Below are 27,187 nucleotides of genomic sequence, written 5' to 3' on the forward strand. Positions count from 1 at the left end.
TGGGAATTTAGTTCACTTTTTCCACTTTGATGACTTACAGTGGATGTGTTTTATGGGGAATGAATACTTGCTTCTTCACTGTGTCCTTTGGTTCTTCTATGTGGAAGCTGGGCTGGTAAGCTAAGTCAAATCAAAACATGAGTGAAGTTTTTCCTGAAAATATTGGTGAAATAAAACTTCTTAATAATCTTTGTATTTTAATATTAATTAACTGGTTTCAAAATCTACCATTATGCCTTTATAAAAGTAAAAGTAAATGCTGAGAAATTTATTGACATGTCTCCATTCAACAGGTGAAGAACTTGTTTTGCACTAGGTAATTCTATATTCTGGTCTGAGCAGTATAAAATGGACCCATCAATCAGCATTTGGCAAGTCATGTAAAATTAGTACCTCACTTATCTTTGGCACGGCTCACACTGTGTGAGCAATGAGGAGTTGGCTACGTTGAATTCAGAATGGCAATTCCTAACCACTATTTTTCAAGACTATTCCAGAAAACACAAAACTAAATAAGGCATCAGCCATGAAAGGGTTGTCACTCATCATTTCCGAGAACAATGGATTACATTGTCTCCTAACCTGGTTGTAAGAGGATGTTCATTGCTTGGGGGAGATGTGTGTCATACTACATTTTAATTTTTTTTGTAATGGCTGTAGTGGAAAAGATTTCTTTTCAGTTCAATGTGAAAGGCTGTGCTGGACCTGAGAGAAAATGTGCAAGAAGATCAGTGATATCAGTTACCCATTATTCAGTCCCGGAATGCAACAAAGCTAAGTGTTGAGCTGTGAGATACCACACAAAGCATAGATAACCATTACACCTTATCTCAAAGTTATTTAATTGCACAAAAGCTGCAAAGTACATTCTAGTAGGCCCATTAATATCCTTCTCATAACGGTTCAAAGCTCCATTCAGGCAAAATGCTGCCACCAGCATGTATGTTATTTTGAAGTGTTCTCAGACAGTGAGTTAAATGGATTTGGAAATGACCTGGTTTTGGGGTGATCACACAGTTGCTAAAGTATTTTCCCCATCCCAATGCCCCTTCTCCCTCATGATTACCTCCATCACACATGTTCCTCCGATAATAATCTTACTGAGACCTGCTACTACAGGTAGTGCAGTGTTGCTTGAACTTCAAAGCCACTTAACCAGCATCTCATAGAATCATAGAATTATAGAATCCCTACAGTGCAGAAGGAAGCTATTCAGCCCATTGACTCTGCACTGACTTTCTGACTGAGCATCTTACCTAGGCCCACCTCCCTCCTTGTAACCCTAGGCCCCACTAATCTTCCTAACCTATGCATGTTGGGATACTGAGGGGCAGTTTAGCATGGTCATTCCACCTAACCTGCACATCTTCAGATTGTGGAAAGAAATCAGAGCACCCGGAGGAAACCCATGCAGACACGGGGAGAACATGCAAACTCTACGCATACTGGACTGGAATCAAACCTGGGTCCCTGGCACTGTGAGGCAGCAGCGAAAACCACTGTGCCAACATATTGTCTCATTTAGCAGATGCAATTTAGGCCTAAGGCTCAATATCCAGTGTACCTCCTACCCACCCGTTAAGGTAGAATTTCTGAGCAATGTGTTTTGATAGTGGGTTAGTTGAGGGGAAACGTCCTGTTTTTCCTGGGAAAATTAAATGGGCAACAATATTGACAAACAACAATGTAAAGCAAGGGTTTTAACTCTTCAATAGACTGCAGTAAAACTATATTCCGCGAAAAGAAAAGAAAAGGTAAACACTAACGGGACATCATGTACAAATAGAAAATAAGAACATTGACAGTGGAGGTAACAGATGGCAAAAAATTACAAGAGGACTTAGGTTCAAGGTGAAGGACAAGAGGTTTGGGGGGGATGTGAGGGAAAATCTTTTCTATCCAAAGAGTGATGATGGTCTGAAATGTGCTGCTTGGGAGAGTGGTAGAGACAGGTTGCCTCATATACTTTAAAAGCTCTTAGCACATCCTAACATTCAAGGCTATGGGCCAAGTGCTGGTAAATGGGTTCAGGTGGAAGTTCAGGGTTTCTCTTGTGTTGGTGAAGACTCAATAGGCTGAAGAGCCTTTTCTGCGTTGTATGATTTCGAGATTAGGACTGAGATCGGAAAAATTGGGAGGACAAATGGGAACTATGAATTAAGTTATCAAGGAACATATAACAATGTTTTACAGACATATTGATGATAAAAATGATGAGATTATGGTGAGAGTAGGACCAATAATGAATAGACAGGATATATCACAGGTAAAGATGGAGAAATGGTGGAAATATTAAATATTATTTTGCTTTGGTAGCTCATTTTGGGGTCAAATATGACACCTACATTGTCAACGGCCAGGTTCAGCCTGAGACTGGTGTCAGGGAGAGGAATAAAGTTCATTTCGTTGTGGTAGTCAAAACAATGGCTGGGGTTTTCCACGTGGAAAACCATACTGTGTTTTCAGATGATGTTGAGGGTCAAGGATGAATCAGATGTAATGGTGCAGGTGTGGGAAGAGACATTAGTGATAGTGATTACACTGGCAGCAGATAAGTGCAGTCCTGCCCAGTTATGAGATGAACTGAGTGAAAACATCTATTCCTTTTTGGTTGCGATTTTGTTTCTCTTGATTTCCTGCTCAAGTTGCCTTCAATTTCATAGTCTACTCTTCAAATGAGTAGTGGGACGATCAAGCTTCCAGGTATCACCATAGCAACTGTTTATTGGTGCGTGAGTGGTATGGACACAATCCCTCAGTTGAGAAAACTAAGCCTGTGGGAAATGTTTAAATGCAAATGTTAGTCAGGGCTATGGTATTTAACAGAAGCATATACCTTAATCATTATTAATGATAATATGGACACGTCACAACTCAAAACATACCAAACATTATTTTTATTTTGGCCTGTAGAAAATAAATATGAAAGGGAAATTGTAGTTTTTTGAATACCCTAACCACCTAAGCAATCAGCTGTTACTTAGAATTCCTTGTTATTCCCGGATGGAATTTTGTAATTTTAAAAACATATTGGAATGGTATGCTGCAATTAACTTTCTACAAAGCTGAAGATTACATGCCCTGTGCATTTTATTTTGTGACTACACGTTTCTGTCTCAGTGGCTCTGGCCAGATTTTCTTGAATGTTAACTTCAACTTCGGAAATAATTATTGGAGATTTTTTCATTACTTCAAACATTACTGCATATCTTAAGGTTAATGTCAATTGAAAGCAAATTAAGGTGAGTTGGAAAAAGTGTTTCCACTGTTTCTCATATTGTTTAGTGACATGCGTTAACAACACTTTTAAAAAACAGCTCAGACAGAACGCACAGAGGAAAAAGCCCAGTCCCACTCAGAACCCAATCATGTCAACTTCAACAGGCACCTCACTATATTAACTGGCGTCACTTTAGCATACAGAGAATTCAGTGAAGCTTTCAAATCAAGCCATGAATTTACACAGTTGTACATACTGACGCCCTGCTGTACAGAGGATGACTGATTACATAGTCTGCATTTCTCGGTTGCCACAGCTACCAGCCGTTGAGGTTGCAAACATAGAAGAATGAAAACAAACGTGAGGTTTATGATATTAAGTCACGGCACAATACGTGTTCTGCTAAGCGGATTTCCATTATGTTCCGATGAAATTTATTTAGCATAGCAAAAATCATCACCCATGGCGAAAGGAGGGGAGTAAATAAGATGTGTGGACCTGGAACGATTCTGCAAGTTTGACAAACAACTAAGCAATGTATTTGATGGGTTTATTTTCCTGAAGTACCCAATCAATCCTTTTCCATCACACATGAACAAAGAATTATGCTATTAATAATGGTGCTTGTGATACATATAATACATTGGGACTGATGGATATGCTGCCTGGCTCAAGGAAAAGACTGGCCTTCAGTTGTATATGTGAAGCATGTGTACAAACATTACTGTTAAAAATTAACCTTTACTTTATGAAATGCATATGCATAAGATTTGCAATGGCGTTAAAGTTCTTAAAATATATCTGTCACTAAAATTTCTATTATTGTAACAAAGTCCTTTCACATTGAACCAATTTAAACTCCCCAGTATCAGACTCTCAATCATCAGCAAGTGCTAGAAGCAGTTATTAACAGTGCAAAAAGCAATTCTTACCAATGACCTGTTCACCAGTGTTGAGTTGGGTTCTGCCAGGATCATGTGGCTCCTGTCCTTATTATTACCTTGATTCAAATTTGGACAGGAGAGTGGAATTCCAAATGTAAGGTAAAAAGGACTGCTCTTATCATCATAGTATCACTTGACTGAGTATGGCACCAAGTAACCCTTTTAATATTGCGTTCAATAATGATTTGGGCAAATCTCTCCAGTGGCTGGAGTCATGTTTAACATAAAGGAGGATGACTATGGTTGTTGGTGGTATATCATCTCAGAATACGGCTGCAAGAATTCCTCAGTGCACCATCCTAGGCCCAACTACCCAATGACCTTTCCTCTGTCATAAGGTCAGAAGTGAGGCTGTTTACTGAAAACAAATATTCAGGTACATTTTCAACTCTCGAGCTAGTGAACCAGTCTACACTTACTTGTAGCAATTCATAAGGGATGGGCTAGTATGTCAAATAACCTATATGTCACACAAATGTGAGGGAATGGACAGCCCCAATGAAAGGAGGACTAAAACCTCTCTTTAATGTTAATGGCACTAGGACTACAGAGTCTCCCACCTTCAATATCCTGGGGGTCACAATTAACAGGAAACTTGATGGAATCTCTCAAATCAAGGTCATAGCTACTGCATCAGGTCAGAAATTGGGTAATCAGCACCTGTCACTTCTCAAAGCCTCTCTATTATCTGGAAGCACAAGTTAAGAGCCTATTCTTCACACGCTTGGATGGGTACATTTGCAGCATCTTCTCAGGACCTTCTAAAGACACAACCTCCTGCACCTGGAAGGTCAAAGAAAGTAGGAGCATGGAAACATTCTCACTTCCAATTTCCATTCCAATTGCACCAAGCTGCCATAGACATTTATTTTTGATTTGATTTATTGTTGTCACGTGCAATTTGAAGGGTAGGGTAGGTGAGTTGCTTGCAGAGTTGAACTGTCAACTTCAAAGGAGAGACCATATTAAACATAATGCCATCTTGGGCAACCAAGCATCGGAACTGTACTTCTAGATCCGAGATCACTTGTGAGTTCCCTCATAGATCGGCAAATATATTCGCAAAAGAGAATGAAAAGTCCAATCAACATCTTGTGTAATAAAGTTCATCATTGGAATCATTAAAATTAAGCCAACACTTTTAAATTTAGCTTATGTTGGAATGAATTGCTCCAATTGATTTCATTTCCGATTACTGATCCATATTTATTACATATTTACCTTTAATTTTAATATTGAGACTATATGGGGAAAATCTAAAAACTTGGTCTTCTTGATTGGCTGCGATAATATTGCTTTTTTTAGCTGGTGAAACAGTTTTCAAATCCTATTTTTTCTTTTTTGGATAATCTGCATCTAATATTTTAATATAACTCGATATAATTTATTCGAAAAACATTAGAATTTAAAACTGTATTCAGTTTGTGTTCTATTTTTTTCACCAAGCAAAAGGATCCCCTCTCCCTGGCTAAATCAGTATCTCTCTTTTTTTCTCCCCTTGAGTGCTCTCCACGACCATCTCATTCATGAAATCCAGCTCATTCTGCCTCATTCAGTGAACTATTTAGGATTTCATATTTGCTCCATTTATATTCTTTCCTCAGGTATTGCCCCCTCCTTTTAAAACCAGTGGGTGATACATAAAGTTAAAAGAGTTTAAAGTTTATTTGTTAATATCACAAATAGGCTTGCATTAACACTGCAATGAAGTTAGTGTGAAAATCCCCTAGTTGCCATACTCCAGTGCCTGTTCGGGTAACCCTGAGGGAGAATTTGGCATGGCCAATGCACCTAACTAGCACATCTTTCGGACAGTGGGAAGAAACCAGAGCACCCGGAGGAAACCAACACAGACAAGGGGAGAACCTGCAAACTCTGCAGTGACCCAAGCCAGGAATCAAACCCAGGTCCCTGGTATTGTGGGGCTGCAGCACTAACCACTGTGCCACCCTTTATCCCAACAGCCAAGGCAGCCCACCATTAGCCAGTAACAGGGTATTGGGGGGGGGGGGGGGCGCTGCTATCAGTGCGAGCAGCAGATTCCACCAACATGAAGGGCAGGAAAAGTTTGGCCATTGTCATTATCTCGATCCTCAAAATAAATGCATTTGACCTTTTCTATTCTTACAAATTCTCTCCAATCGCTTTCTTCTCAAGTGCTTGAACATGTTGTCATTTCCTAAATGTGTAACCAAATTTCACACAACTCACTGTTTGAATCTCTTTCATCAGAGTTCCAGTCCAGTCGCAGAGATTAAACAGTCCTCCTGAAGTTACAAATGATATCCTGTGTTACTGTGACCAGGCTGAAGTATTCCTCTGCATCTTCCTTGACCTCACCTCCATTCAGGTGTTCTCCAAAACCTCTCCTATCTAGCTCAGCAAGGTTGCACTCACCTGATCCCACTCGTATCAGTCCAGTTGTAGCCAGAACATAAGCAGCAGTGCTTTTTCATCCCACATCTGCACCACTCTGCAATCTTCCAAGAATAGGTGGAGGTCTTGACCCTTTTGGAATGTTGTGATCAAGATGGCATATCTCACACACGAGGGGCGAGCACTTCGCTGAATGAATTGGCAACAGGGAATCACATCAGAATAAACCCCCAAAAGTGCAACACTTTAGCATTGTCATTCATGCACAACCCCACTAAATTTGTACAAATGTAAACAGAACAGAAGAGAGTATCTTCAGGAGAAAGAACATGCAAGCTAGGAGCAGGAGTAGGCCGCTAGCCCCTCGAGCCTGCTCTGCCAATAAGATAGATCGTAGCTGATCTGATTGTAACCTCAAACCCACAATCCTAACTGTTCCCGATAAGCTTTCAATCCCTTGTCAATCAAGATTCTATCTAGCTCTGCCTTAAAAATGTTTAAAGATTCTGCTTCCACTGCCTTTTGAGGAAGAGAGTTATAGAGACTCACAACCGTCTGGGAGTAAAAACCTCTCCTCATCTCCATCCTAAATGAGAAACCCCATATTTTTAAACAGTGAACGTTTCTCTAGAAAGTTTGAGAAGAAATTTCCCTCGTCCATATGTATCTGTATCATAGCAAGCGGTGCAATCAGTGACCAGGGGCAGGGTTTTACAGCCTCATTCTTCCCAAAACTGTAATATCCCACCAGAGGTCATTGGAGTTTGCCATGTTCCGCCCCTCGCCTGCTCCGATTCCCCTGTGGCGGGCCGGGCAGTACACTTCCGGCCCAGATCTCTAAGCCATCTAAAATACAAGCTGAGCAAAGGAGGAGGGAAATGAAAAACTTCAGAAGCAGGAAGGCAAAAGATTTGAAAAGGAACGGAAAAGTAACCATTAAAGAATTAGAGAAAAAAAATAAAAGCAGAGCTAAAAAGGGAACAAAATGAAGAAAAATCAATACCGAGAAGACCAAATGGACAATGAGTAATTTTCATGCTTCTTTCCTTGTCCTTATTTAACAGCATATTTGGAAAACATAACAAAGCAACTTTACAAGACAGCAAGTTGCCCTTATTTGTTAAACCTCTGAAGCCTTTGCAGTGTGTCTGTGGGGAAGCTTCAGATCCAATATAACCTTAGTTGAAGTGAGTGCTTCAATTAGCCTGCACAATGAGGTATCCTCTTTCTCAGAGGACAAGCCCTAACTACTAAGGCTTACCGTAGCTTTCAACAGCTGAATCTTTGATTGATTTATTCTCTGCCTCACAGTCAATTTGCTTAGCACATCTTGAACAGATCCTCCTTCCTGTCTGTAACTCTTAGGAGCAGAATTGGATATGAATTGTGTTGTGTTGAGTGGTTCTGCCTACAACTATCAAGGACCCTTTCCAGCCCTCAGCCTGAACCAAACCCCAGCTGATAGCTTATAATGGTCAGAAAGTATCATTCAGAGAGAGATGATGGGAAGAGTGAAAGGAATGTCAGTTAGAGACAATGGAATTACTGCAGATGCTGGAATCTGAAACCAAAAGAGAAAATGCTGGAAAATCTCAGCAGGTCTGGCAACATCTGTATGGAGAGACATAGGCTGACATTTTGAGTCCAGATGACCCTTTGTGAAAGCTAAAACTGAATAGAGGCAATGGAAAACCTTGCTCAAGTTTATTTTTTGGTGTGATTTGAGAGCTTTCAATTTTTAACAATAAGATAATCCTTATTAATCAATTGTATATTTTGCCACTATGTTCATTTTTTTATTAATTAGATTGATCTATTATTTCATTATGGTTTAATATTGGTCATGCCTTTAACAAACGTTCCACCCAATTTTGCATTTTTCTTATGATCTCAAAGCAGTTGTACGTGCTAAATAAAGTTGAATCATTAATGATAATTAAGGGTGCAAGTTTGGCTTCGCCAACATATGGGGGCATCAGCACTGGGAAATGGAAGTTTCAATATCAAATGTTAACACTAGCCACTCTGAGCTTAAGTATAATAATCAGATTGTTGTGATTGTCTAACGCTTGACCATGATTTTGGGCTACTTAGTGTCACTGGTGCCAATGCTGTGGAATTCCTGAATTCATAAAATAGCATGAACTATGTTGCTGGCTGCTCCAGGTGCATTCTGCCCAGTGGCCCATTCTGGGCTGGGCATTAGTGTGACTGAGAGTGCAGTGATAATGTGATGTTAGTCAATTGTTCTGTATGGCTTGAAGTATGTTTTACAAAGTTAGTCTGGGAATGTACACTAAACATTGTGTTAATCACTGTCAGCTTAACATGTGTTCAGCAGCATGAGGGATCGCACCACATCCACCATACTTGTGTCAATTAAAGGTCAGACTTCCAAGTTACAGGTGAGGTGTTTTTGACTTACCCTGGCCATGGCAGAAGCTCTGTGGCTTGTTTTTGGAGGTTAACTGCTGCGTATGTTTGGGAAGGAAAGAAGATCTGGTCACCGAACAGCAGAGGAGATATGAGTGCTGTGATTGCAGTGTCTTTGTGTCTGCTACATAACTAATAAATGGAGCACAAAATGCAGAGAGAGAGCATGAGAGAGAGAGTGAGAGACAGAGTAGTGCCACATCCTTCAACGTGATCTTCAACCTCATTCTGAGCCACTGTCAGTGTAAAGGTCACAGTCACATTTGACCTTTTACGTGTTTGGATTCTTCCAGGTGGAAGTTGTCAAAGTACCAACCATCTCCAGTACGCTCCTCACTAATGGGAGACTGTCTATGCTCAGAGAGATGAACACAGTAAAAAGTCTGACAACACCAGGTTTTAGTCCAACCAAGTCTGTTGTCAGACTTTTTACTGTGTTTACGCCAGTCCAACGCCGGCATACCCACATCAGAGAGATGAATACATTGTTTTCACCCTTAGCGGGAAAACCAATATGGTAGGGCAGGTTCGTTTGCCAATTCTGGGAGCGTGAGTGCTGTCACCCTGAGAGAGTTTCTCCACCATGCCTTTAATAACTCAAGGTGACTGGATGAACATAAGAACTAGGAGCAAGAGTAGACCATCTGGCCCCTCAAGCCTGTTCCACTATTCAATAAGATTATGGCTGATCTTTTCGTGGACTCAGCTCTGCTTACCCACCCATTCACCATAACCCTTAATTCCTTTACTGTTCAAAAATTTATCTATCCTTGCCTTAAAAATATTCAGTGAGATAGCCTCAACTGCTTCACAGGGCAAGGAATTCCACAAATGTGACAAACCTGAAGATTTATTGACTGAGAAGAACTACGTACAATGAAGGATTTAACAGTACAACTATACAAGTCTACTTATTCCTAACAACACCCTGACTCCCAGTGAATTCTTCCAGCCCCAGGAACGCATGTCCTAAATCCTGATTGACCCAGGTTCACATGCTCACATTCCATTGGTTTTGGCCCAGTCACATGACCCATGAACGATTGCCATTGAAAGAGTCACGCTGCGCAATCCCCCTGCCAACCCACCCCCGCAAAACTTCTTTGACTACGTAAAAAGAAATATAGTTCACGTATAGGCAGAGAAACAACAATATTACAGAAGGGGCACCAGGGGACAGTTCATAACGTCAGCTTGTCTGGAGATTTCTGGATCCTTGCAGAACACTACATCTCCGTCAGGAGTTCTTCAGCAGCTGGTGACATAGGATCCACTGATAGAACGAATGTGCTAACTACCTTTGGAGCTAAGCCCTTGCCGGCCCCTTCTCCTGCCTCAGCAACCAAAGTCAGAGGCTGCCTTGGCTCGATTGTGGGCATCAAAATCTCTAGTTCATAGGCTAACACATGTGAACTTGATGGGGGACACACTTGCTTGTCTCCTGCAGCTGGCTCTACTCTACTCCTGTGCAAGTTCTATCACATTCCTATGTGCAGGCATTCCCTTAATAAGGGGATGTGACTCTTTTGCATCCACTTTGAAACCAAGGTACATAGCTTCATCAGGCCTGAAGGATACATTCTCATGTTTTAAATGTATGTCATCTTCTGTAAACCTCTTTAGGACCTCTTCCAGGTTTGCATTATGTTTGTCAGAAGATACATCTGTAATCAAGACATTGTCCAAATATACCGCCATTTTGGGGATTCCTTGTAACAGGCTCTCCGTAGTGTGCTTAAAAAAAAAGGTGCAGGCTGAGGAGACATCATATGACAATAGGGTGAACTGATATAAGCCCTTGTGGGTATTTATTGTGACTAACTTTCTGGAGTCCTCTTCCAGTTCCAGCTGTTTGTAAGCATGAATTAGGTCTACCTAAGCTGGACCTAATTCATGCGTACAAACCTCCTGCTAACTTAGCAAAGAGGTCCTCTATCCTCAGAATCCAGCTGAGCTCCCCTGTTTATCATTAGTTTGCAGTCCCTGCAGATCCTTATGGTCTGGTTTCAGGACGGGAATGATAGGTGTGGGGAATTTGGAAAACTGCACAGCTTGATGATGCTGAAATCTTCCAGCCTTTGCAGTTCTAACTCTACTTTCTGGTGTACTGAATACAGAACTGGGCGAACTCAGAAAAAGCGTCATAGTTTATGTAAAGTATTGGATTGTAATCATAATAACCAAAAATGCTTCCTATTCCTTAAATGGAGATTCACCTCAGTTGTTTCTTTTTAAGACTGCATATTCCAGAGGCAAAACAGCAGTCCATGAACCTCAAAGACATTCTTTAGGCAATACAACTTCACATTAACAGATCAATACTGGTTTTACTCAACAGTAGAAAAATCACCACCAATAAAACGAATAATTAAGCAGCAGAATTCAAAAGCATGCAATTCAGCCTCTTCAGGGAGAAGACTAGTTAAAGTACTTAAAACATTAACTGGATCAGTATACATTTGTTGAGAGGCCTAATATAATTGTGACAGAGCAAGTTAGGAAAGAGAAAAAGGAAGAACTTGCAATTAAAAAGCACTTTCCACAGCCCAAAGTACAGTGTAGCAAATTAAGTACTCTTGGATTGTAGTCACTATTGTAATGTAGGAAACAAGGTTGTCAATTTGTGCATAGCAAGATCCCACAGGCAGGTGTGAAATTAATGGTCAACAAAGACTATAAACATTAGGAGATGGAGTAGATGGTCCTTCGTTCTTTGAGTCTGCTCCACCATTCAATAAGGTAGTGAGTGTTCTTTTACCTTAACTCCATCATTCTGCACTATCCCCTTAATTCCGCCAGTAGCTGAAAGTCGAGCGAGCTCTTTCTTGAATATAATTAAGGGCGGGGTGGGGGGGGCAATTTTCCACTCCATTTTTGGGACGGTGGGCTCAGTGGCGGAAATGGGATATCCTGCAGGAGTCCCAAATGGTGATGTACGCCATTGGGATTTCCTGATCCAATCGACCCCACCTCTTGCCGATTAATCATGATGTTGAACCCATGTAACCAACACCCCCCACTCACCCCCTTCTCCTTGAATTATTGAAAATTTTCCCACAATGATGTTAGGTTGAAAACTCCAGGATTTGGAACCATTGATAGTGAAGTTGCAGCAAGAAATGTTCAAATCAGAACGGTGTGACACAAAATATTTGGGAGATTGATTAGGCTCTCTTTTGTTAAAGATGGTTATTGCCTGACATCTGGATAGCATAAATGTTACTAACAACTTATCTGCTCAAGCTCAAGTTCCAGCTCCAGATTTTGCTGCTATGTTTCATTAGTTGAGGATTTGAGAATTGAACTGAACACTGTGCAGTCACAACCAACAAGGACACTTCTGCCCTTGTGATAGAAAGACGTCATTGATGAAGAAGCTGAAGGTGGTCAAACTTGGGGGTCCTTTACTGTGTGAGTCTGGGCTGAAATGATTGGTTTCTAACAGTCACAATTATCTCCTTTTGTGCCAGGTACGCCTCCTGTCATTTGAGAGTTTCCTCTTTGACCACATTGACAATAATTTTACTGAGGCTCCTAAGTGATGCACTTGATTTTGAGGCGAAAGACTTCACCAGGTTAACACACACATTTTCAGGATAGTCTGTGGGGGTGGCCATGGTGGCACAGTGGTTAGTACTGTTGCCTCACAGCGCGAGGGACCTGGGTTCAATTCCAGCTTTGGGTGACTGTCTTGTGTGAAGTTTGTATGGGTCTGCATGGGTTTCCTCCAGGTGTTCCAGTTTCTTCCCTCAGTCCAAAGATATGTGGGTTAGATGGGTTGGTGATGTGAAATTGCCCCTTAGTGTCCAAAGATATGTAGGTTAGGTGCAGAGGAGGTCAATAAGTTGGTTTTTCAGAGAGTTGGTGCAGATTCGATGGGTCAAATGGCCTCTTCTGGCACTTTAGGGATTCTACATTGCTTCTAGCTTGCTTTTTTAAAGTTCTTCAGTGAACAATGGTTGGTCATCTGGTAATGGCAGAATGATATGCTGTCATCAAACACAGTGCTACTGTTTTTGATTATCTACAGTGCATCATGGATGCCCAGTTAGGGTTTCTAGATCTCTTATTAACCTATAGCAACTAGTGGTGATGTCCCACCTGACACAGCGGAAGACATCAGTGCTGTGACTGCTGCTACCAATACCATTGAGGACTAATGCATCTATGTTCTATAGATCATGGCTTCAAGGTCAATTAATGTAAACAGTTTACTCAAATACATAACAAAGCATCTCTTTAAAATGCAGCTGCCATACCAAGACCGGTTTTCATTTTTTCACTGCTGTCAGCTGTGTATATACACCAACTATGACCAGTGAAAGTATGATGAGAAAAAAATAGAATTTTACAGCAGCCATTAGGATGCTATTACTAAAACTTGTGGAGTGAAATAAATTATTACTTTGCAGACTTAGATTGGAGTTGCACCTGGCATGAAGCAAGTGCTCTCAACCATCTTGCTAAGAAGGACAGCCAGATAATTCAGCTGTTTTTGTCAAATTCCGAAAACATAAAATTGTCATCGCACATAAAATCTTTTATCAACCTGGTAAATCTAAGATTTCTTGGATTCTTCATCATGGAAGCATCAGCATCCAGCAGGTTGTGTCCTAAGACATGGTGGCACAATGGTTAGCACTGCTGCCTCTCAACACCAGGGACCTGGGTTCGATTTTCGGTTTCTGCACATTCTCCCTGTATCTGCATGGGTTTCCTCCAGGTGCTCCGGTTTCCTCCCACAGTCTGAAAGACGTGCTAGTTAGGTGCATTGGCCATCCTAAATTCTCTCTCAGTGCACCTGAACAGGTGTCACAGTGTAGTGACTAAGGAATTTTGACAGCAACTTCATTGCCGTGTTAATGTAGGCCTACTTGTGACACTAATAAAATAAACTTTATAAGTTTCTTCCTATGATCTATTTACCTGCTGGGATTTTGTGCCTCAAATGTGTTGGGAAAAAAGATACTGTTTCCTTAAATTTTAGCCTATCTACCATTCTGTCTGTTAATGTAATTTCCAAATTACTACAGCCAATTTATCCCTCACACATTTGTACTTTCCTTTGTTCAGATTTAAGATTTTAGTTTCAGATTAAACTTCATCACTTTCAAACTTAATGTAAAATTCTATCATATTATGGCCACTATTCTCTAGAGACTCCTTTACAATATTCTTAATGAGCCCTTTCTCATTGTACAATACAAGATTTTAAAATAACCCATTCTCTAGTTGGTTCCTGAACATTCTGTTTGAGAAAACCGTCTTATATATATTCCAGGATTTCATCCTGAGCATTAATATTAATTGGGTTTATCCAGTCTATATTTAAATTGAAGTCTTCCATGATTACTGTTTTACCCTTGCTACATAATCCTTCATTTTCCTGACTTATATTGTGCCTTGCATTACCTGACTGTTTGAAACAACAAAGAACAAAGAAAATTGCAGCATGGGAACAGGCCCTTCGGCCCTCCAAATCTGCACTGACCATGCTGCCTGACTTAAGTAAAACCCCCTACCCTTCCAGGGATCATATCCCTCTATTCCCATTCTATTCATGTACTTGTCAAGATGCCCCTTAGAAGTTATCGCCGCATCTGCTTCCACTACTTCCCCTGGCAATGAGTTCCAGGCACCCACTACTCTCTGTGTAAAAAAAATCTGCTTCGTACATCTCCTTTAATCCTGCCCCTCGCATCTTAAACCTGTGCTCCCTAGTAATTGACTCTTCCACCCTGGGGAAAAAGCTTCTGACTATCCACTCTGTCAATGCCTCTCATAACCTTGTAGACTCTATCAGGTCGCCCCTCAGCCTCTGTTGCTCCAGTAGGAACAACCCAAGTTTCTCCAATCTCTCTTCATAGGTAATGCCCTCTGTACCAGGCAACATCCTGGTCAATCTTTTCTGTACCCTCTCCAAAGCCTCTACATCCTTCTGGTAATGTGACGACCAGAATTGAACATTATATTCCCGGTGCGGTCTAACTAAGGTTCTATAAAAATGCAAAATGACTTGCTAATTTTTAAACTCAATACCCCGGCCAATGAAGGCAAGCATGCTGTATGCCTTCTTGTCTGGTAGCCTATAAACAGCTAATATTTTCTGCCTTTTACTATTTTTAACATCACTCAAACTGATTCTACTTCTTGACCGTCAGATCTAAGATCTCTCTCCTAATGTACTGATTTCATCCCTTACTAACAGTGTGACCTCGCCTCCTTTTCCTTTTCACTTATCCATTCTAAATGTTGAGTACGCCTAAATGTTCAGTTCCAGCCTTGGTCACCCTGCAGCCACATCTCTGTGATGGCAATTAGATCACATCTGTTTACTTCCATTTGCACTGTCAATCCATCTACCTTGTTTTAAATGTTGTGTACATTCAGATAGGGTGCCTTTAATTCTGTCTTTTTACTCATTTCACAACTTCTAATCATATCTGCTGGTAAGCTTGTATGCTCTCTCCCTTCTATGCCACACTCAGATTATCAATTCCTTTATTGCTATCTTGACTACTTGCCTTGCCCTCCCTGATTTATCACACATCCCCTCACTCCCGCTATTTCCCTCTCTTTCATCCTAGTTAAATGACTTGCCAGAACACTGATCCCTGCAAGGTTCATGTGAAGACCATCCCAGTGGTGGTACTCCCATTTTCCCCAACACTGGTGGCAATGCCCATGAATCAAAACCCATTTCTCCCACACCAATTTTTGAATCATGCAGTTAATTCTCTAATTTTATTTACCCTTTTCCAATTTGCTCCAGGACAGAACCTTGAAGGTTCTACTTTTAAATTTATCTTGTAGCTGCTCATACTCTCTACACAGAACCTCTTGCCTTGTCAGTACCTACATTTCACAACACCAGATCTTTTGTCTCCCATTGCAGGTTCTTATCCAGCCCAGAGCAGATGTGCTGACCCCTGGCACCAGGTAGGCAACACAGCATTCTGGACTCTTGCTCTAGGCTACAGAGAACTGCATCCACTTCCCTGTCCCCTACTACCGTTACATTTCATTAACAGGCTCTCCCTTGCTAACCCCTATACCCTGGTTGAATGGATTCCTGTACAACTGGTGCCATTGCCAATTTGCTCACCTTCACTGCAACCACTGCTTTTGTCCTTGCAGGCTGCAACACCTTCAAACCTGTTGGACAATTGCGAGAACTGAGGTTCTTCCATTTCTATCTCCATGCCAGCCTCACCTTTCATTCAAACCTTCCTGTCTCTGACTATGGATCAAGTCAAATGATGATGTGACTTATCTGTGACTGCCTTCTGAAACAAAGTAGACAGGTAACTTCCCCCACCCCCCTCACTGATAGTCACAGTGTCTGCAGCTTAGCTTCCAGCTCAATGACTCTGAGTCAAAATTTGTTCAGCTGCAGGCATTTACTGCACGTGTGTTTGCCTTCATTCACACCAGTATTCATGATCACCCACATTCTGCAGCTGCCACGCATCACCTGCCCTGCCATCTTCACAACATCTAATTAATTAATTATTTTTCTGATTAAACTTTAATTAAAGTCTCTAATCCTGCCTGTGCTTATTATTTCAATAGATGTTCTACTTAACTGATTGGAATTCCTTAACTAAGTAGAAAGTGCTCACTAGCCAATCTAATAATTTAAAACTGTTAGTAAGCCTTACTACTGCTAATGAAACCTTACAACTACCAAAATTACTTTAGTTTTGAAAGCTAAATGTTAAATACTCACCAAGCAATCAGCAACATGTTTTTTGCAATGTTGCCATTAGACTTTTCTCAGAATGCGGTTGGTCTGTTCTAGAACTATGACTTGGATAACTATTTTCAGTGCTGCTGACTTCTCTCCCACTCCTGTACTTAATTTCTCTCAGCTTTATGGTGCTATTTCAACTCACGCCCCCACACAGTATTCTATACCTCTCCATTAATAATCCAGCACTATAACAGCAATACACCAGAGTAACCTGGTTTAGCATTCAGATATAAAGGATGACAAATCACTAGTGATAGGACTGAATTATATGATTTGGGACTAAATTAATGTTCCTTCTGTAGACCCCATTAATGAACCAAAGTGAAGTATCTTGAGCAATGTCCAACTCGGCCATATGCAGGAAGATGGAAGTTGAAAGAGCACCTGGGTGTCTTTGAGATAACATAGACAAGATGGGCCGAATGGCCTCTTTCCGTGCTGTTCATTTCTTTGGTTCTGTGATGTTATCACACCATTCCAGCAATGACCGCTACTTTCTCCCATAAAATATGTCAATGAATGTTGAGGCTGCAGTAGATGTTTACTAAGAAAAACCATACAAACCTGATTGATAAAAATGATTCAGAAATAGCAGACCTTTCTGTAAAAAGCGGGAAGCACCTGTAGAAATAATTGTTTCCAATAGAAAAATTCAGAAATCACATCAAAAACACCTGTGGAAAAGAGTTTACACCCACAAAAATAATTAGAAATGTGGGAAAAGGCATGATATATATTTAGGTGGTTGTTTGACTGCTTAAAGAGCCAGTCACATGGTTTGATGGTGAAATCATTGAGGTGTTCAGAGACTTCTCTTTAGTTTTATTTTCTACTCTGTACAGGCAACAGCACCTGCAATAAATCTGTTGTTATTTTGAATCTATGCATATAAACTACATCTTTTTCTTTTTGTTTAAAACCTGCAACTCCTAACATAGTTGGGACATTACATGGAGTAGGCCATTAAACTCGTTGAATCATTCCACCATTTAATGAAATCAAGGTTGATCTACTACCTATATCCATGTTTTTCCCATATTCCTTAATGTCTTTGATTAAAACAAAACTTAGTTTTAAACCTAATAATTATTCTTAATTTTGGGGAACTTCTAGTCCATCAACAATGCATAGTGCAGGTTTAAACCATTTCCAATCAAAATTGTAATTCTGGTCTTGGTTATATAATTGAAACTCAATTTTGATATTTAAGGGGATCCTACACCTGAAACAGAGAGGTGCTTTGGCCATCTCATTGATAGATCCCTTTTAAAATGGACAATGGTATTACTGATGTTAATGGGCATTAAGGTTACCAAGCCCTATTTTGAGTCCCATGAATGCCAGATGAAGGGATTAAAAATTGTTGTCCAACATGTTTCAGCTTAACCAATATATCCCTATTTTCCGCTGCAAGATTCTGAAGTCTGGCAAACATAACGTTGAGCAAATGCTAGATGAAGCTAAACGCTCATATTGAGCAGGCCACATTCAGGGGATAACTTTCTTTATTTTAAACAATCCATCCAAATACATTACAATCCAAGTACATTATAAATTACAATCCAAATACATTATCATTTCACGGTGATAAATTATTAAAATAACAAGCTGATATAATCACAATGTCAACAGCAATATACCCTCCCTAATGCAGCAGCAAACAGCCTCTCTTCCAATAACAATGGAGTCCATCGTAAATTAAGTTACCTGTCACCTTTCAGATTTTCGCTTTCCAGGATTTTGCATTCTGGGGGTTACGCCTTTTGGGATTACAACTTCCAGAGCTTTATCTTACGGGGTTTCACCTTCAAGGGTTTTGTCTTCTAGGGTTATGCCTTCTGGAGTTTCGCCCTCTGGAGTTTACCTTCAGGTGTTTGGCTTTCCAGGGTTTCACCTTCCAGGGTTTTGCTTTCCAGAGTTAAGCCTTCTGGGGTTACACCTCTTGGGGTTATGTCTTCCGGGATTGCATGTTCCAGAGTTTCGCTGGCCACGGTTTGACTTTCTAGGGCACACAAGTCCCAACCGGAATAATAGTTTTCACACAAGTCCCACCTGAGAAAATATTTCTCACGCAAGTCCCAACCAGGATAACAAGTATTCATAAGCATGATTTCCAACAATTTTAACAGGCACTGGAGTTCCTGGTAGCCTGCCAGAGACATAGTGGTCCATAGATATGTAGTGGTCCATTTTGGCAGGTCCAATGGGATGAAGGAGTACAATATCAAGGGTGGGAGTCTTAGCAGTGTTGAGGAGCGGAAGGACCTTGGGGTCCGGGTCCATAGGACTCTTAAATCAGCCTCACAGGTGGAGGATGTGGTCAGGAAGGCGTATGGTGTACTGGCCTTCATTAATGGAGGGATTGAGTTTAGGAGTCGGGAGGTAATGCTGCAACTTTATAAGACCCTTGTCAGACCCCACTTGGAGTACTGTGTGCAGTTCTGGTCGCCTCGCTACAGGAAGGATGTGGAAGCTATTGAGAGGGTGCAGAGGAGATCTACAAGGATGTTGCCTGGATTGGGAGGCATGCCTTAGGTTGAGGGAGCTAGGTCTCTTCTCCTTGGAGAGACGAAGGTTGAGAGGTGACCTGATAGAGGTTTATAAAATGTTGAGAGGAATAGATAGGGTGGATTCTCAGAGGCTATTTCCCAGGGCTGAAATGGTCGCTACGAGAGGACGCAGGTTTAAGGTGCTGGGGAGCAAGTACAGAGGAAAGGTTAGGGGTAAGTTTTTCGCTCAGAGGATGGTGAGTGAGTGGAATCGGCTGCCGTCGGTGGTGGTAGAGGCGAACTCGCTGGAGTCTTTCTGGATGAGTACATGAGATTTAATGGGATTGGGAGTTACAGATAGTTCTATGGCCTGGTAGGTATGGATATGATCGGCACAACTTGTGGGCTGAAGGGCCTGTTTGTGCTGTAGTGTTCCATGTTCTATGTTCTATATGCCCAAAGAGGTGTTGATAGCCACCTGCCCAGGGCAAAGAGGTTGATCTTACACTGAGTCTGACAGGATCAGTGCTGCTGGATGTTCATCATCATAAGCACAATCACAGCTGCAGGAACATCAGGTCCCTTTTTTTTTAAACATTTGCTTCTGCTGGCACTGATCTTTCTTTTCCCATTACCTCTTCTTTCCAGTCTCCTTACATTTTTTTATTTGAGTTAAACTTTGACACACTTCTATTTTTGCCTAATATTGCCTAATCTGTGCCTCCTTTTTTCCCTGCTTCATTCCTTTCAACATAAATAACCCCTTTGCTTTTTTTTTCCAGCTGCTATTCATTTCCAAAGGTTTCTGTCCCAGTGACTAAGAATCAGAAGACTGTTGCACCATTGCAGAAAAGATCAGAGTTGATCTCAGTTATGCAGCTAATGGATAAAAAGTTTTGCCTGCTTTGAAAATAAGGCACTCAGATGAGTGTTCAAAAGGTTGCTTGCTTATTGTTGGGCAAAGAAAATTAAGTTTGGTTGGCACAGTGGTTAGTATTGCTTCCTCACAGTGCCAGGATTAGGGTTCGAATCCCGGTTCGGGTCACTATCTGTGCAGAGTCTGCATGTTCTTCCTGTGTCTGCATGGGTTTCTTTCGGGTGCTCCGGTTTCCACCCACAGTCTGGAAGTCATGCTGGTTAGGTGCATTGGCCCTGCTAAATTCTCCCTCGGTTTACCCGAACAGGCACCGGAGTTTCACGACTAGGGGATTTTCATAGTAACTTCATTGCAGTGTTAATGTAAGCCTACTTGTGACACTAATAAATAAATTTTAAACTTCAAGTTTGCCAAGATTAGTTTTAACAAACCAGTCAAAATTTCCAAAGCACTTACCATTTCAAACCTGCCAATATTGGCCTTGAAATTTCTCTTGATTTGATTTGACTTCTTATTATCACATATAATGGTACACAGTGAAAAGTATTGTTTCATGCATACTATACAGACGAAGCGTATCATACACAGAGAAGAAAAGAAAAAAGTGCAGAATGTAGTGTTACAGTCACAGCTGGTGTACAGCGAAAGATCAACTTAATAAGAGGTAGGTCCATTCAAAAGTCTGATGGCAGCAGGGAAAAAGCTATCTTTGTGTTGGTTGGCATGTGACCTCAGTATATTTTCCCCGATGGAAGAAGGTGAAAGAGAGAATGTCTGGAGTGTGTGGAGTCCTTGATTATGTTGGCTGCTTTTCTGAGGCAGCGGGAAGTGAAGACAGAGTCAATGGGTGAGAGTTTGGTTTGCATGATGAACTGGGCTTCGTTCATGACCCTTTGTAGTTTTTTGAGGTCTTGGACAGAGCAGGAGCCATACCAAGCTGTGATACAACCAGAAACAATACTTTCTGTGATGCATATGTAAATGTTAGAACATAGAACATTACAACGCATTACAGGCCCTTCAGCCCTCGATGTTGCGCCGACCAGTGGAACCAATCTAATGACCCTCTGACCTAAACTATTCCAATGTTATCCATATGCCTATCCACTGACCATTTGAATGCCCTTAAAGTTGGCGAGTCCACAACCTTATTACCCTCTGAGTAAAGAACCTACCTCTGACATCCGTCCTATAATTACCACCCTGTAATTTAAAGCTATGTCCCCTTGTGTTAGCCATCACCATCTGAGGTAAAAGGCTCTCACTGTCCACCCTATCCAATCCCTTGATCATCTTGTATGCCTCAATCAGATCACCTCGTAATCATCTTCTCTCCAATGAAAATAACCTCAAGTCCCTCAGCCTTTCCTCATAAGACCTTCCCACCATACCAGGCAACATCCTAGTAAACCTCCTCTGCACCCTTTCCAATGCCTCCACATCTTTCTTATAATGTGGCGACCAGAACTGTACGCAATACTCCAAGTGTGGCCGCACCAGAGTTTTGTACAGTTGTAACATGACCTCACGGCTCCAAAATTCAATCCCTCTACCAATAAAAGCTAACACACCATACGCCTTCTTAACAGCCTTATCAATCTGGGTGCCAACTTTCAGGGAGCTATGCACATGTACCCCGAGATCTCTCTGCTCGTCAACTCTACTAAGAGTCCTCCCATTAGCCCTATATTCTGTACTCCTGTTATTCTTACCAAAGTGAATCACCTTGCACTTTTCCGTATTAAACTCCATTTGCCACCTCTCGGCCCAGCTCTGCAGCTTATCTATGTCCCTCTGCAAACTGTAACATCCATCCTGTTGGTGACAGTCATGCAGACATGCCAAATTTCTTTAGCCCCCTGAGAAAGTAGAGATACTGGTGGGCTTTCTTTACTGTAGCATTGGCAATGGAGGGACTAGGACAGGTTGTTGGTGATTGGGACACCTAGAAACTTGAAGCTGTTGACCATTTCTCCTTCGTCCCCATTGATATAGACAAGGACATGTTCTCCACTATGCTTGCTAAAGTCGATGACTATCTCTTTTGTTTTGCTGACATTGAAGGAAAGATTATTGCCGTTGCATCAGTTCACCAGACTCTCTCTCTTTCCTGTACTCTGTCTCATCATTGTTTGAGATCCGACCTACTATGGTGGTGTCATCAGCAAATTTGAAAATTGAGTTGGAGGGGAACTTGGTCTCACAGTCATAGGTATATAAGGAGTATAGTCAGGGGCTGAGTACATAGTTGTGGGGCACCTGTATTGATGATGATCGTGGAGTTGGTGTTTGAGGCTTATTATTACTGATTGTGACCTTTGCTTAGGAAGTCTTGGATCCAGTCACAGAGAGAGAAGCTGAAGCCCAGGCCATGGAGTTTGGAAGTGAATTTTGCAGGGATAATGGTGTTGAAGGCTGAGCTGTATGAATAAGAGGCTGACATAAGTGTCTTTATTATCCAGTTGTTCCAGGGCTGAGTGTAGGACCAGGGAAATGGTGTCTGCTATGGACCTGTTGTGGCTATAGTTGAATTATATTGGATCCAGACAGTCTGAAAAGCTAATGATGGATGTCAGAGCCACTGGATGAAAATCTGTAAGGCACGCTGCCTGGCTTTTCTTTGGTACAGGGATGACGGTTGTCTTCTTCAAGCAAGTAGGGACATCAGATTTGTGTAAAGAGCGATTAACAATGTCTGTGAATATCCAAACCAGCTGGTTCATGCAAGATCTGAGAGCTCGTCCACATACCCCATCTGGGCCGCTTGCTTTCCATAGGTTGATTTTCAAGAAGGCTGTTCTGACCTCGCATCATGTTCAGCCGAGGCTTCTGGGGTGGAAGGCTCTTGCTAAACTCTTGCTCAAAACAGGCATTGAATGCGTTGAGCTCATCAGGAGGGGTGCATTGGAGTCAGCCAGTGTTTAATATATTCTTATTACATTTTCTGCCTGAAATTTCCAGTCAACTTAGAAGAATGTCGCATGGATGTGTTCAGTAATTGGCTGCTTACGTTTCTCAAAAGAAATTTCTAAATTTATTGGAGAAATTTTCCAGTATCTCTGTAAAGATATGCAATCATATGTATTTATTTATTGATATTCACACAGACAAGTCCATGCACCAGGGTGCAGACCAGGGGAAACCTCTCCAATGTGCCTGTACCATCACACTGGAAACAACAAAGAAAGCTCCAGAATGACTATCATTCAAATAACCAGAAATATTTCTGAAGTATAATTTAGGGAGAGAGAGTGCATAGTTTGCTCGTATCACAGTTTGGAAGGTGTATAGAAAAATGGCATTGAGCAACATGTTAAGATATGAGTACCAGGATACTACTAAAGGGTCAAGTTTGGAATAGAAGTCCAGTCAGAACTCGCATTTTGTGCTTTAATTCTTCAAAGCCGCAAACCTCTAAAAGCTTTCATGTACATAAAATGACAATGAAAGTTTCTACTGGAATTACTCCCCAGTCATCAAAAGGATTTATAAACTAACTTGACTCTAAAGAACCAGAATCAGAGACCCCATCCCAAATCCCAGTGACAGGGGAAGATGTACATCTAGGTTAGCCACATTAAGTCTGCAGCATTCTTTCAGCCACAGTGCCATGCTATTTCAATGGTGGAGAGGATAAGTATTGAGATCTGTAAGATACTCTTGTTCTTTTCTCATCCCACTGCTGAAAGAATTGAACAAATGCACCATCCCCCCCACCCCGGCCCCACAAGATATGGAATCAAAGAATGGTTACAATGCAGGTGGAGGCCATTCATCCTATTGTCTTCATGCTGGCCCCTAATGGGAGTGACTTAACTAGTGCACTCCCCTGTTTTTTCCCATAACCATGCACATATTTTCATTTCAGATAATCATCCAATTCCTTTTGAATGCCTTGCTTAAACTTTCCTCCACAGCACTCTCGGGTGCTGCATTCCAGATCCTAATCACTTGCTGCATAAAGAAAATTTTTCCTCATGTCACTATTGCTTCCCTGACCAATTGCCTCAAATCTGAGCCCCCTTGTTCTCGGTCCTCCCACTAAAGGGGAAAGTTTTTCCAGATTTACTGTCTAGACCTCTCATGCTTTTGAATATCTCTATTAAATCTCCACTCAGCTTTCTCCTCTCCAAGGAAAATGCTCTCAACGTCTCCAATCTGTCTACATAACTGAAATTCCTCAAGACCAGAACCATACTCTTGTGAATCTTTCCTACACACTCCCCAATGCCTTCACATCCTTTCTAAATTATAGTGCCCAAACCTGGATGTAATACTCTTGCTAAGGCTGAACCAGTGTTTTATACAGGTTTAAAGTTAAAGTTTATTTATTGGTCACAAGTAGGCTTACATTAACACTGCCATGAAGTTACTGTAAAAAACCCCTAGTCATCACACTCCAGTTCCTGTTCAGGTACACTGAGGGAGAATTTTAGCATGGCCAATTCACCTAACCAGCACATCTGTGGTCTGTTGGATGAAAGCGGAGTGCTGTGAGGCCCTAATGCTAACAACTTCTTTACTTTTGTACTCTGTGCCCATATTTATAAAGCCCAGGATGCCGCAAGCTTTATTTATCATTCTCCCAACCTGTCGTGCTACCTTCAATGATTTGATGTCTATCTCCTCAGTCCCTTTGCACTGAACCCCTTTTACAATTGTATCCTTTAGTTTATTTGTTGCTCTGTGTCCTTCCAACCAAAATTAGTCACTTCACACTTCTGCAAATTAAATTTCATCTTCCACTTATCTGTCTATTTTACCAACCTGTCTACGGCCTTTTCAAGTTGTCAGTTATCCTCCTTACAGTTCACATTACTCCCTATTCCTCGTTGCCTATAAATTTAAAATCATGCCAAGGTCTAGGTCATTAATGTGCATCAGGAAGAGCAGGATTAATGATCTTTGGACTGGGTTTTTGCCTCGAGAGTGGTAAACAAGAGCCAGGACTGTTTTCAGGTCCCAAACATATCACCAGGGAGAAACTATCCCTGGAAATTTGACTGGAGACAGGCCCCCTGTCCAGTTAAGAGTGGTAGGTGGGTCCTCAAAGCTAGAGGGCTCGTCAGAGGCCTTCTGGTTTCACAAGATCAACAGGGCTGCATTAATGTCACTGAATTAATAACCCAGAGGCCCAGGCTAATACCCTGGGAACATGGGTTCAAATTTTGCTATTGCAGTGGTTGGAATTGACATTCAATCCATAGATCTGGAATATAGAAGCTAGACTCAGTAATGGTGCCCATAAAACTATCATCAATTGTTGTAAAAGCCCATCTGGTTCACTGGTCTCCTTTAGGGAGAGAAATCTGCCGTCTTTACCCGGTCTGGCCTACATGTGACTCCAGACGCACAGCAATGTGGTTGATTTTAAACTACCCTGTGAAATGACCTAGCAAGCTGCTCAGTTCAAGTAAAGTTTGGAAGGATAATAAGTACTGACCCAGCCAGTGACACCTCATGCTCCATGAAAGAATAAAAAAGGGGAATTTTCTCTTTCTTTTGACACATCAGAAAAAATCCCGAAGGCAGGTCCCACATCACCGCCAACATTCTCAGCCCCTGACAGATCAGTGCTCGAACCGGATAATAACAAAAATATCAAACATAAAAGCCCCAAAGAACCACCCCCTCCCCCTCCACCCACAGACTTAGGATACCCCGTTCCCTAGGACTTGGGAAGCCCCAACCCCACCTTCCCCACCACCTAATGGACTCAGGAACCCCCACCCCTCCCCTGGGGAATCACGATGTGGATATGCCAGTGTTGGACTGGGGTAAACACAGTAAAAAGTCTGACTTTTTACTGGGGAACCACCCCACACTCCAAAACTCCCTGACGGATGTCCCTCCTGGAACTGCCTCCCTGTGTACTCACAGCCAGGACAGTTTGCCTGATCCCCATCTGTCAGGACGTGCAGTAAACTCCACCTACATGACAATACATTGACGCAGAGGGAGTAGCGGAATCCTTACGTGGAGGAAATAATACAGAGGTGAAGCACGTTAATGATATTTAAATAATGATATTGTAGAGCTTTTCATGGCAGAAACACCATAACATTATTTGTGGAATGCGGGGGCAACAATCAAATGGCATGAGAGCCATTTTGGTTCTCCCCCTTAATTCTCTACCCCACCGTCATTCTCGCCTGCCAAAAACAGTGGTGGTATATCCGCTCCCAAAGTAACTAACTAGGAAGTTGCTTCAACAAGAAGGTCATTAAGCCATCTTTTCAAAAATAAAATAAATCAAAATGTACAATTAGCAGCTAGACTATCATTATGGTGTTCAGGAGCCCCCCTATAGGGTGGCATTGGGTTGCATTCCCACCAGACAGGCAGGGAGTGCCTGTAGGCCTGCTTGGAACACTGGATTCCAGCGTGTGGTTGGAGGTCCATATCCTGTTCGTTGATCTGCCTCGGATCAAGTCATAAAACTGGAATAATAGAATCCCTACAGTACACAAGTAGGCCATTTGACCCATCAAGCCTGCACTAATAACAATGCCCCCCGCAAGCTCTATCCCCGTAACCCCATGTGTTCACCCTGCTAATCCCTCTGGAAAATCCCAGTCGGCCTCCTAAACCTACCTTTAACAGGCTCTTGATGAGTCTAATTGGTTGCCTGCTTTCTGAGGCTGGAGAGATTGGCACACTGACCGGCATCGTGATTTTTAGGCCCCATTTGCCTCTGTTTCCAGCATCGACACTGCTTGGAGACTCAACTCTTAGCTTCAAGCTGTTCCTGACAGCGAGTAAAGCAATATATCAGGCAAATCAGAAAGCAATTCAATCCTACAGTGATAGATCCACATTGACATAAGTCTTGTTAGTTCAATACTTTCTCATAATACCCTGAAGTTTCTAAACACTGGTCAAAATGTGCAAAGACTGGAGAATTTTTTAGGAATGGAATAAGCCTTCAATATCTTAACCTTTATTTGAGTGGCAATGTGATTCTGCGACTTCGGTGTGTCAGTGCCTATTTGCTGACCAAATCAAAGTCACGTTGTGCTGGTAACTCACTTTGTTGCTGACTCATGTGTTTTTGTATTAAGTTGGTGAACTAGTTGACTACTGGATAACCCATTA

General features: G+C 41.6%; 1 long non-coding RNA gene across 1 annotated transcript; it reads right to left on the reverse strand.

Moving 5' to 3' along the window:
• Nucleotides 1–834: 834 nt before the first annotated feature.
• On the reverse strand, nucleotides 835–26,991 carry LOC145355619 (uncharacterized). The gene is made up of 3 exons (XR_013889013.1): nucleotides 26,687–26,991; nucleotides 6,562–6,729; nucleotides 835–2,774 (listed from the first exon to the last, which is right to left on the reverse strand). It is a non-coding gene; the product is annotated as an uncharacterized LOC145355619 (long non-coding RNA).
• Nucleotides 26,992–27,187: the final 196 nt, after the last annotated feature.

Source organism: Carcharhinus amblyrhynchos, chromosome 19, assembly GCF_965287045.1.
Source record: "Carcharhinus amblyrhynchos chromosome 19, sCarAmb.v2.hapA, whole genome shotgun sequence".
In the NCBI taxonomy this organism is placed as follows: Eukaryota; Metazoa; Chordata; class Chondrichthyes; order Carcharhiniformes; family Carcharhinidae; genus Carcharhinus; species Carcharhinus amblyrhynchos.